The sequence below is a fragment of the Camponotus vicinus genome, unplaced genomic scaffold (assembly GCF_025532165.1).
Source record: "Camponotus vicinus isolate PSW18456_S1 unplaced genomic scaffold, iyCamVici1.0 SCAF_1, whole genome shotgun sequence".
Taxonomy (NCBI): domain Eukaryota; kingdom Metazoa; phylum Arthropoda; class Insecta; order Hymenoptera; family Formicidae; genus Camponotus; species Camponotus vicinus.
The window spans coordinates 5076916-5090048 of NW_028141945.1; the positions used below are offsets into that span (position 1 = coordinate 5076916).

A 13133-nucleotide genomic window follows, 5' to 3' on the forward strand; every position below is an offset into this window, starting at 1 on the left:
ACGTGAAACGGAGGGTGAATTTTTCACCTTATATAAAGAACTTGTTGATGATCCAACCAAATTTCATCAATATTTTCGAATGTCGGAACATGCTTTTAATATATTATTCAATACAATTGCTGATAAAATAAAAAAACGAAATACAAGTTGGAGATCATACAATACATTGTGTTGTCTTACTAATTCTATTAATTTTTCGTTGTCCATAATAGAATGCTTATGGTACCGTAGACTGACGCCAAATGAGACTCGGGAAATACTGAACGCTACACGGACGCTGTACGGACGCGTATTTATACTTGTCCGTGCATGTCCGTAATCATACGGTCAGTGCCGTCCATTCCGTGAAAATTTGGTCGCCACCGATATCGGCGATGTCGGTACGGACACTGACGATACGGTACGGAATAGTGTAAATACTTACATTTGATTACATGAAATCGAATCTAGCATCCGTGCACTGACGTACACGGTACGGATACGGAACGGATACGGAACGGATATGTATAAATGGGCCTTAAGCCACCGACGACTCGTTCAAGGCCCGGAAGGTGCCTCGAGATCATTTTCGCTTCTCGTCTCGTTTACCGTTAATGCGAATAGAATCGCGACGATCAAGTCCGCGGTGATTAAATTACCATGCGTTGCGATTTAAGAGACTCCCTCTCGAGTAAAAATAAATTAATTCGAGGAACTAAATCAGCTGGAAGGTTGCAACAGAAACCTCTGTATGAAAGCGCGAAAACATGCCAAGATTGCGTTATTGTAATTAAGTTCGCCTCAAGATTAATTGACAAATGTGCCGACAATAAACTTCTTTACAATTGAAGTTGTCTCTTTCTCTTTTCGTTGAAATTCTTTTCTCTCGTCAGCTTGAAAATTACTTTCGTCAGCAGAATATCTAAGTGAAAAAACCTTAATTGACGACATGAGCGTGGCATATTTGTAACGGAACGCGAAGAATAGCCCCCTCTTCCTCTCCCGACATACGATCCAATTATCGTTGGCTGACTATTTAAAGACTGGCCGAGTTAGCGCGTCAGAGAAGAGCCGGCTCTTCTTACGACGTACCATTACGTCGAATAATTACCGGATCGCCTTGGGATCGATCAAAAATCGCGATCGAGCACGGCTGGGATCACCCTCCTCTCGATGGCCGGTGATTAATTATGCGACTCGAGCCACTCAAATCGATAATGACGCTTCTGTCCCGTCAATTAACGTCCACCTTTGTTACTCGCTTCAATCGTAAAAAAAACATGTCATCTTCTATCTAGCGAACGAACATGCGAAAGACATCGCGTCCCCCTTGTACGGAAGCGCAAGACAAGAAACAGATAGCATCGATAAATAAAGGGTGTCGGGATAATTTATGTTACCCACATATATTATTTTCATCGTACGTTCACATATGAATAAAAATATCTTTGGCAATTTTATTTATTTTCATACAAGAACGTCGGGGATTTATAAAAAAAAAGAATAAATCACGATATAAAAGAGTCGCCGCGAGATCGTCCCTTGAAAAGAGAGAGTACATAATTATTAACCTCAACGTTTCACGGGTGATTCTATTCGTCCCGGGACGACGAGAGCGTAAAAACGGCCCCGGATTATCCGATAATTCGGCCGATCTCTCTCCTTTTACAACGGTCAGCCGCGATTATCGCGTCCCAATTCGTTCCAGGCCTGGCGGCGAGAAAAGGACGAAGAAAAAGGTGCACAAGCGGACGTATACGTACATACGCACGCGAGCATTCACACCCCGGCAGCGATCGGAACGGCCTTAATGCACGCGAGGCTCCCGAGGAATGCAGATGCGCGTACACATCGCGAGATGATTTATTCGTCTTGGCGTCGGTCGTGAGATCCGCCTGTGAAACGCAAAAGCGAATATTCTATGGCGAGATCTCTCTCTCTCTGTCTTTTTCTCTCCATCTCCTTCTACATCGTACGTCTGTTGTATACGTCACGCATCGATATTCATAAATGTCACAGCGGGCCCGCGCGCGATTCTGACAGATTGACCTTACGTCTTATCTCCCTCGTGACGTTATTATCCGCTCGATCGCTGATGAAGATTGTCTAATAGACAGAGCCACTTACGCAGAGTTTTAAAACTCTTCTTGTATAAAAATATATACATATATACAGGGTAAGCCATTTTAATCTACGCACTGAAATATCTTAAAATCCATAAGTTTAAGACAAAAATGTTTCAGACAAAAGTTGTATGGTTTCGAGGGGGACATAAGATGGTGCCATTAGTTTGACCTTGAAGAGTCACCTGAAGGTCACCTCCAACTTTTTAAATGGGACACCCTATATGCTTTTGCATATTCTTGTAGCTCATCTCGAGAGCTTTCCAAAACACTATAATTAAGTTAGTTTTCATTACGTACTTTCCGAGTTATGAGGCTTGAAATCATTTCTTAATTTTACATAAACCGTAAAATATCTTGTAAAATATTCATTTTTTGATTATCTTACCTTAATACTTTTATGTACAAAATAATGAGAGGAATCAATTGGTATAAAGAAAACACATAATTGTTTCGAAAAAAAAAAATGTTATTGTTAATTGCAAATTACATTTTTTTTTTTCGAAACAATTATGTGTTTTCTTTATACCAATTGATTCCTCTCATTATTTTGTACATAAAAGTATTAAGGTAAGATAATCGAAAAATGAATATTTTACAAGATATTTTACGGTTTATGTAAAATTAAGAAATGTTTTCACGCCTCATAACTCGGAAAGTACTTAATGAAAACTAACTTAATTATAGTGTTTTGGAAAGCTCTCGAGATGAGCTACAAGAATATGCAAAAGCATATAGGGTGTCCCATTTAAAAAGTTGGAGGTGACCTTCACGTGACCTTCAGGTGACTTCAAGGTCAAACTAATGGCACCATCTTATGTCCCCCTCGAAACCATACAACTTTTGTCTGAAACATTTTTGTCTTAAACTTATGGATTTTGAGATATTTCAGTGCGTAGATTAAAATGGCCTACCCTGTATAAGTATCGTCAGAGAGCCCTCTCTAATTCTGATTCCACGAATACAAATAGAATATTGATGCAACATTGATAGACTAGGGAATTATTTCCGTGACTTGTAACGAATTTAGATTCAGATCGATCGCGCGATATTTCACATCTCGACGGAACATGTTTGGCGATTCCTTGCAAATCCAGCGAACATCGATGGCAAATAGGTTTATAAGTTATCCAATGTACATCTGAGGATTTATCGTACTCGCGCGATGATGAATGAACCTACGAAATATCTGAGAGATAGATATGATTATTTTCGAAATGACGTTTACACGATGAATAAGAAATATCTAGCTAATTAAACTGATAAATGAATGTGGTATGTGTACGCATGATAATTTGTTAGACTATAAGTTCAGCGCTTCGGATGCTAATGTCAAGTGGAAACCGTGTTTCTTGTGGATCTGCCTATCATGTGAACCGGTGTGAGATACAAAGTAAAAGTACGCATGACTATTTATGTATAACGATGTGATTTACCTACTATAAGAGAGAAAAAAGAGAAAGAACACGATTTATTATTTCAAAGTTATCTCCTCTTCTCCAAAGATAAGATAGTATTTCGCGTAAAAGAAGAAATATTTATTCATTGAAACATCACATCTTGAGTATCTATTCGTTCCATTTCAAACCACATTTACTACTATATATTTTTCTTACTATTTATGTTTATCTTATCCTTAAAGAGAAGAGATCAATGATGAAACAGATACTTAAAGTCTTAATCTCTAATCTTTATTGATCCATTCGAGATTCATAAACCATCCATTACCGAGTGTTATTACTGATTAGTAACGAGCATTAAAATTCATTTCGAATCCCCTAGAGATTTCAGTGCAATAAACACCATTTGTTTATTCCCAGAACGTAACCGCGCGTAAACTGGCCGATTAGAGCAATCACTGTATTCTTTGTCCCCGCAATCTAATCGCGTCTCCGTTTTCGCTATCACCATGCCATAATCATTTTTTTTTATCGTTTGTTTACGAGACCACGCGTCGATGTATATGAATTCTTCGATTATCCTCTCCGTATCTTACAATACGTATTACGAAGTCACCCGTTATTTCCTTCGCAGCATCCAACTGTATCGCACTCAGATCGCCGAGTAGCAGAGTAACACGTCCACATGTATGCATCCGCATTTCTATTCGCCTATCTAAGAATGCCTGAGCGACGTTTACCTTACTCTCGTCCCAACGCGGACATTTATGTCTATGCCATTAGTCTCTATACCCGGTAACGTACCGAGATCTCCCGCCACTTTGTATTTGGAGTCGTTCGACTGCACCTACCTATCTATCCAGTAACCTATTTATGCGTATACACGCGTAAAATGTATGTATACCCGAGAAGAAGGTAGAGAGGGAGAGAGATTGTATATTTCATGGCTTATATTTTATCCCCGAAACACCAAGTATAAAAGGCGCGTTATCCCGCGAGGTAAACTCGTAAAACTTTACGTCCGGCGTGTGGACCACACAGAAAGACGACGCAATCCGAAAGCCGGCGTTGCATGATACACGAGGTAACACAATGGGCCGATCGGTATAAACCATTCGGAGCAGAGCGTGCAAACGAGTTTGAACGGGGTGCCGCCTCTCGTGTCATGCGACATCGTTCACCGTTTTACGTACGACCTCCGGGTCTTGCTAATATACAGGAGATATCGCCGTTTATGATTGTCCTTTGAGTCCGAAAGGATCTTGCGTAACGTGCGCGTGTAAAATTTTCCTGAATATTTATTTCAATTAATTTTCTCCAAGTACTTTCTGAATAAGTTTTGTCAAGTTTGTTTCGCTAAGTATACTTTATTTAAGTGTTGGAAATTTAATTCTTTCCTGCTTGTTATAGAATTATTATTTCATGCTGGCAATCTTTTCGCTTTTCCTTTTATGAAGAACTAATATAATTTTATTACCATCGCAATTCGTTCGTTCTTATCTTCAATATTTATATAAATTAGATAAATAGTGGAGAGAGAAAAAGTATAATATTCATCTATTTTAAGGATTTTAAGAATTAACGATAATCTGCATAAAAAAATCGTTAACATATTTCAGAGTATCGCCGTTTATAATTGTCCTTAAGTCCGAAAAACTCGTGCGCGTGTAAAATTTTCCTGAATATTTATTTCAATTATTTTCTCCAAGTACTTTCTGAAATTTTGTCAAGTTTGTGTCGTTAAGTATACTTTATTTAAGTATTGGAAATTTAATTCTTTCCTGCTTGTTATAGAATTATTATTTCATGCTGGCAATCTTCTCAATTTTCCTTTTATGAAAAATGGATATAATTTTACTACGATCGCAATTCGTTTGTTCTTATTTTCAATATTTATAAATTATATTAGATAAATAGTGAAGAGAGAGAAAAAGTATATTTATTTATTTTAAGGATTTTAAGAATTAACGATAATCTAAATATAAGCAACATATGACTAAATCAATACTTTATAATCGTATATACAGTGAAAATAACTGTGATATCTTCGTAGGATATTACTATCCTGATCGCACCAAAATAATTCATCGTGACTATTTAACTGTAATTATTTCCTATTCACCCACATCACATTTGTTCAAACAAACGTTCCATTCGCTTGCGTGAGATCTAGGGTTAAAAGAAGATGCGGTTGATCATAGACACCTTATGTACGATGATATCCAGGTGTATATAATACGACGGACACGAACACAGGCTTGCTACGCGAGTGGTCGTCGTGGATCGCGAGGAACAGACCGCACCGGACGACAGCGAACGGTAGAGACTGGCAAGGTCGACGACCTCGCCTACGACTTGGTGATACCCCAGCAGCAGCTGGTCCTGTACAGGATCGAGACTCCGAGACTGACGTTGCGAAAATGATCGCGATAGTGTCGCGAATGATCGATTTATCCTCTCCGTTTTCCCTCTGGTGCCGTAGTCGGCGCCACGATAAGAACTTGGAGCCAGGAAAACCTATTTTTAACGCGCGGGAAACGATTGATCCTAATTTAAGAAATAAAGAAATGTATATATATAGATAGGTTCCGAAATCATTATTTTATAAGAAAGATTTTTTTAAAATACCAAACCTTTTTAGGACAGCATTTTATAAAAGATATGGGCTTTTTATAAAAAAGACTAAATTTATATAAAGGCGCATTTATAATATATTGAATTGCAATAATTTCTTATAATTAATTGAAGTATAAGTCAATTCAAATTTGAAATAGAGAAAAGTTTTGACAATCGCAAAGAAAAAATGGTTCCAAGTTTATCGACGAATCCGGTTTCGCGATCTTTTTCGATAGCTCCGAAAGATTTGCTGTACAGCAAATGGAGAAACGGGGCAATCTACAAAAATCCAACTACACGACATGCGTCCCTCTTCCCGCATCTTCTTTGTCTTTCAACGTCCGTCATCGTGACAGCTTGCTTTCTCGTCTATGAATAGATAGCGGCATAAAGGAGGACACGAGACGTGAGGATATAGGCGGACCCACGTGGTTTAAAACGACGGTATATGTATATGCGTCTACCTACCTATTCCGAGTGCAACGCGTGAGGGAGAAGACCTCTTTCGATACCTTCACCTACGTTTATTTATACAGACGTATCGACGGATCTATCGACGGTCAAATCGATATAATTCGATGAATAAAAATTATTAACATTATTGAAGAAATATCTCAGAACAAGTGAAATACTTAATATTAATAAATCAAAAACGATAAGTTTGTGTTGAAATTAATAGTATCTGCTCCTCTTAATTACTATTTTTCTTAAATTAATTATTAAACATTAAATTAGGGTGCAATTAAAAAATGTTTCCATGTAAAAAAATATTTTACTTCGTATATCTCAAGTTACTTAATATACTTAATATAAATTTCCTAGAAAATTAGAATTTTCAATTGTAAAAATGATATAATTATAAAATAAATTTTAAATTGATAAAGTTAGAAAATCTTTATAAAAATAAATTTAATTTAAAATATGTTTTATCCGTGTAGTGTTCAAATACAATACGATCTTAAGTAAAGTGTTTTAATAAATGTCTGTCTGACAAAACAAAAAGAGAAAATCGATTCGCTTTTTCGCGAAAGATGAAAGGAGTCGAATTCCTGTTGTGTGTTTTCCTTCCTTCCTATATAAAAATATTCTGGATGACATCGCGGTGGTCTCCGAATCTTTTAAAAGATCCGTGCAATAATACACGAACGCTACAGTGGTCCCGAAAGATTTAAAGGGATAGACGCGGTTGTTTCTTCGAATATTAATATCTCGCCATAATATATGCTTTATCCCATATACTTTTATCAAAGGATAAACCGACATTGTCTCAAATAAAAAGGGCTTTCAATGAGAGAATATCTCTATGTAAATTACGTTGCATTAATGATATTTCGTTTCATGTGTTTCGAAATATTCTGTTTTAAAATGTTATAATAAAAGAATTAATAAAATTGTGAAAAATCATAAATATACTTTTCATATTTTTCACTATAAAAATGTAAAGTGAAAAATCATAAATATTATACTTTTTAAATATAAAAATCTTGAAGATTCTTTTCCTATTTTGTTATTTTCATTTAATAAATCTTTGTTTTCCAATATATACTTTAAATATGAACCTAATTGAAATAAACATTTCTGTTTGATTTTGTTCACAGAAATATTTTTTATGTATACTGTTTTCCTCTCGTGAGATTTCGTATTCCACAATTCGTAAGCGCAACATTACTGTGTTTTATGAGTGTAATAAAAATTCCGATCTATATTTATTACGGTTGATTCTAACTCCGCCCGATCTCGTATTCAATCCGAAGGGCATCTTTCGGTCTGAGTACCCAGAGTATCGCTAGCTCGAGTGCGTCGGATATAACGCGTCTGTTGACCCAAAAAATGAAGAGCATCATCGACAAGAGTCTCCAGATAGGATGTAATGCCGTTCCTTCGCACAGATCTGTTCTGTTTCTCTCGATCGAGTGCTCTTAAGTTCTATTACTATTCCGAGAAAATAGCAACGCGCGAGATTTCTACATAATGATGCAAAATAATATGGGATATACGGCAAACGTAATATCAGTTTCTACGTGTATACATATTTAGACATGCTATTGCATCTCTGATGACGGGATAAATCTAGGAAAATAAATCAGTACAAGTTTCCGCGAGGACAGATATTAGCAATTAAATAAAAATGAAAATTCCACTTCTCGATCCGGGAATTTGCCCGCGCGAAAAATGTTAAGTTGCATGCATAAGCACGTTACCCGTTAGATCTCTGAAGTTAACGTAAGCGGCATTACCATTTATCTCTAATTTACTGCGACAGTCTCTTCGAGCGACGTCTGTCAATGACGGGGAAATCGCAATTATACCGTGTGTCAATTACGGTTGCCGATAAAAGGCAATCCAACTGACAATCAGATTAATCGACGAAGCGGAAAATTTAACATCGATAAAATCCAACGTCTTACAAAGTTCTTACATTAGGGGAAGAAAAAAAAAATTTGTCGCAATTCTCTACCGTGCAAAGCAAAAAGGAGCCGTCAAGACTGGCGACAAAGAAATGAAAAAATCGTTGATCCTTCATAAGAATCGACAGCCGATCTGTTATCGTGTCAATGACACGATCCCACTTATCCGTGTACTTTTTAACGCGTGAATTTTTTCTACGACATTATTTTCCTGAACGTGCTTGCAGATTGACGGTCGGATTTTTTTTTCAAAATGCTCGAATGAATTCTTTCATGAGACAGTCGTGACATAATAATTACACCACTAAACCTCTATAAGAATCTGTCGTTAAAGACGGCAAATTCTCGCTCCTATGGACAATTTGGTGGCGGTCGTTTTAACATTAGCCCAATACCATCTCGCGAATCACTCTTGCTTGATCGCGACGGAAATTACGAACTTCCGCCGCCTGCATTAATTTACGAGTAGCCTGACGTTATGTGTGGAACAACGTCCCAGAAACTTCAATTTTATTCTTATTAAAAAGTCCCTCGATCAAAATTCAAGGGCAGGATCCTTCAATTCAAAATAAACGAGGGCGTAAAAAATTGTTAATCGATTCAAAACATACTTTTCTCTCGAAAAAAGTGACTTTAAATCAAGTCTTTTTTCTTCAACACGCAAAGTAGTGTTAGTAACTCCGTTACTGCAATGTAAGGCGCAGTAAATAAGGCGACAGCGGTCGATCGCGCGGCGATTATGTGGGTGTCCGGTGTCGCGCGTCACGTGGTGTAGGCATCGGCACGAAACGCTTTATCGTAATACATACGAGAGGTGTTTTCGCAACGCGAATGACGAACGGGGCGAGGGAAAATAAAGCGAGGAGCTCTCGCCAAAGACAGTGGGTGGCACTGTCTGCAGCTCCAAACACGAGCCGGTTTTCACAATGGCGAGAGAACTGCCGTGGAAAGTCGCGCGTGCAACACGTCTCCCGATGGAGGCTGCTGCCTCTCAGAAGCAGGCCCCATCCGAAAGACACCGGCGGCGTTTAGGCGAGAGGAATGGAGGGAAAAAGATAGAAAGATAGATACATAAAAAGAGAGAAAGGGAGGAAGGGAAGACAGAGAGAGGGAGTATGGAGTCGAGAAAGGATGAGCGAGTGGAGGGGACTACTTTACACGCGAGACACACGCGAACGTCCGCCCACGCATTCGCGTGAACTGCGGGGAAATAAATACGGCATCGATGGGTCACGTAAATCGTTACGACGCGATCGATTGTCATGCAGAAACTTCCCTGCCGTTTTTCGCGGCCTCCCTGAAAGTCTGAATCCTCATATCAAAAAATGATCGATGTATAAATAGTAACCAATCTCCGGAAAATAAAAAGGATTTTTTTAAATATTATTTTATTTTATTTTATAAAAAACAAAATAAGAGATAACTTTATATCTTATGAATTCAATTTCGTGCATTTGCGGGAAATGATTCGCGAAACAATTTTTGGAATAAATTAAGGATTCTAAGTGATTGTAATGGCACGTAATATGTCCGAGGGACATACAATACCGTCGCTTTCACTCGCCGCGAAATCAATGTGTCAAAACACGCCGCGTTAATGTCAAAACTGCGCGAATCGAAGATTCATCGGCTGCACGCGCGAGATGATTTAACGTGCGTACGCTATTCGTTCCCAATACCAATCCAACGAAGCGAGGATAGTTACTTGGAGGGAATAAATCGCCGCCGTAACTCGCGACATAATAAATTATCGGAAAGGAGGGAAGAGAGATCTTCGAGCGGTTGATTTAATTCGCGTCGAGTGGATTGAGAGTCGTTCATTTTCAAGACGGACAGAAGAGACGCTCGCGCTAGAAAGAACAATGGCTGGAGGACAATTAATATGGACCGATAGTCGTCTCCCTATCGACGACCGGAAGTGTCGAGGATGCAACGGACGTAGGATATCTCGTCACACGTGACTGGAAAGAAATTTGTATAGCGGAACTCCAAGATGACAATGGAAACCACGTGAACGATACTGTTAGACGAGCAGGCTATTCTCGTAAAGGCCAAAGATCGATCCTCGTTCTGGTCCCAGATAAAGCTATCGTAGATATAATTAGAAACGGACAAGATAACGCGAAATCGGTTCTTCAATTTTTTAAGACTTGGTTCGTTAGACGGTGACATATTCATGAGGGCATAAAGGTTTCGAGTCAATAATGTACTTTGTTGTACGACAAATGTTGTAAGACACGAAGCAAATTAAATTAAACAGAGCAAATATTTCTAAATTGTACATCAGTTCTAAATACTTTTTTTCTATTTGAATTAAATAAAATTTCAAAAAGTACCACAACGAATTTTATCGCGAATATAACGTCCGGATTTATTATAAAAATCCATTCTTTTCAACGAAGAAATTAACAAACGTCACACTGTCACGGTCGCACGATCATTACATTTAATATCCTAAGTAAAATGGGTTCTAGAGACGAGGCTACAAGCAGTTTCATCAGCAGTTAGGCGTGAACACGCATGCGAACGTAAATGATCTGCCGTGACCGATACTTGGGCACGATCGGCGCCGGGTTTCGGGGAGAGAGAAGGGAACAAGAGACGAGAGACAAAACGATCCGTACCGGTATCAAAGGATCGTGCGCGCATGCTTATTACGTAATTGAATGAACGTCGAGATAAGGACGAGAATTATCCGTCGTCTTTTCTCGCGTCGCGAGAGAAACCCGAGACTCGTGAGCGCCGTCCCTTTATCGGAATAATTTTGTGTGTGCACGATACGACCGCAGATTGATTTCCTAGTCCGCGAGATGAAAAACGTAAATCAAAAGTGCGTATAATGTTATTGTGAAACAAGTCGAAATTATATTACCAGTCCAAAAATTCATACAATATAAGTATATATTTATTTATTTATTTATTAAATATTTTTATTTATTTATTTGTTAAATATTTGTATTTATTTATTTATTAAATATCTTTATTTATTTATTTATTAAATATTTTTATTTATTTATTTATTAAATATTTTTATTAAAAAAAAGGAGGATTAAAAAAATATTAGGTGCATACACATTATATAAGTAGTATCGTCTAATTCTCCTTTTTTAAATAAAAATATTTGTATTTCATCCCAAAATATTTATAGATTTTATATGCAAAATTAATTACTTCATATGGCAAAAATTCTATGCAGCGAAAGCAAAATAATGAGTTGCGGTGCACATTACGCATTACGACCACCGCCAGCGCGTTAACCGCCGAACAAAGGGTCGACTATAAACCGGGCACGGTTATAAACCAGGCCTGCCAAGCAGAACGCGCCAAATTCGCGATCGCGTCTGAAATAACACAGAGAGAAAGAAGAAGGATGAAAATGTACGCGGCAGCGAGAAGAGAAACACTGCAGATTTAAACTGACTAAAATTGATTCAAAGCTCCTGCTTCCTTTCCCCCTTTTTAATTTTTATACATAAGACATTTCCAATTGATGACATTTCTATAACGAATAATTAAGACTAATAGAGAAAATTTCGAAATTGAATAAGCAAGTTCGTTTAAATAGATTGTTTCTCTCTCTCTCTTCGTCTGAATATCTAATTATGTCTTTCTTAACGTCTGTCTAGAATTTTGATGGAATGATAGGCGTTTGAAATAGACCCGATTTCGAAATTTCGACATTAGCTTTTCAAAGTAGTCGGATGATAAATAGAAACGACGCACTATATATCAGTTCACCGAGTAATTTCTCATTAATCAGTAGCCGGATGACAAGTTGGACCGAACGAGCGAGCGAGACGTTCTCATCGCAGCTTTCAGAAACGCATAGATGTAATGATACACGCTCGTAGGTCGCGGGGAACGCATGATTAATCGCGCCCGCGGTATCGTCATTTTCGATCTCGTATACGATACGTGCGTACACACGCGTAATTAGACGTAAACCGATAATTGGCGAGCGGGCCAGGGAGGGCAAGCGACCTCGATCGCGCGAGGAAGGTTTCACCGGAGCGCGATTTCGCGCTGTTTTATTTCGCGGGCCCAATTGTTAGCCCTACCCCCGCGGGCATAATATTTTGACTGGGCCCGTAGGCGTGTACGAGAGTGTGTCAGGCTGTAATCACGCGCTCGATTAATTCCAACGTCGACGCGAGAGGCGATGGAGCCGCTAGTGTGCGAGGGGAATACGTGCGCCGACTGTATGCATAACGTGACTACCACAAACGATTAGGGTAAATAAGACTTTTCTCCCGAAGAATAAATAAAGTCGATAATGTATTCGGAATTTTTAAATAATTCCATCGATTCTCCGCGTGCAATAAATAAAGATCATTTATCCGCAGTGGTTCACGTCCGACATCATTTTTGAAAATAGTTATTAGTAATTTTAACAATAGTATAACAATAGTAAATTTTTACACAGTAATTTTAACATAGTAATTTTAATATAAATTTTAACATAGTGATTTTAACGTAATAATTTTAATATAAATTTTAACATAGTAATTTTAAAAAAAGGTCACGCGAATAAAAAGTTTCGCAGAATAGAAAGTAGCCATGATAAAGAAGAGAGGAAAAAAAGATATGTAAATTATTGTTCCTATTTC

The 13133-nt window shown here is 38.0% G+C and overlaps 1 protein-coding gene across 1 annotated transcript in view; it reads right to left on the reverse strand.

The window, feature by feature from the left end:
• Positions 1-13133, reverse strand: part of Sema5c (Semaphorin 5c) — a 99273-nt gene that overhangs the window by 61248 nt on the left and 24892 nt on the right. The gene's annotated exons all lie outside the window — the stretch shown is intronic.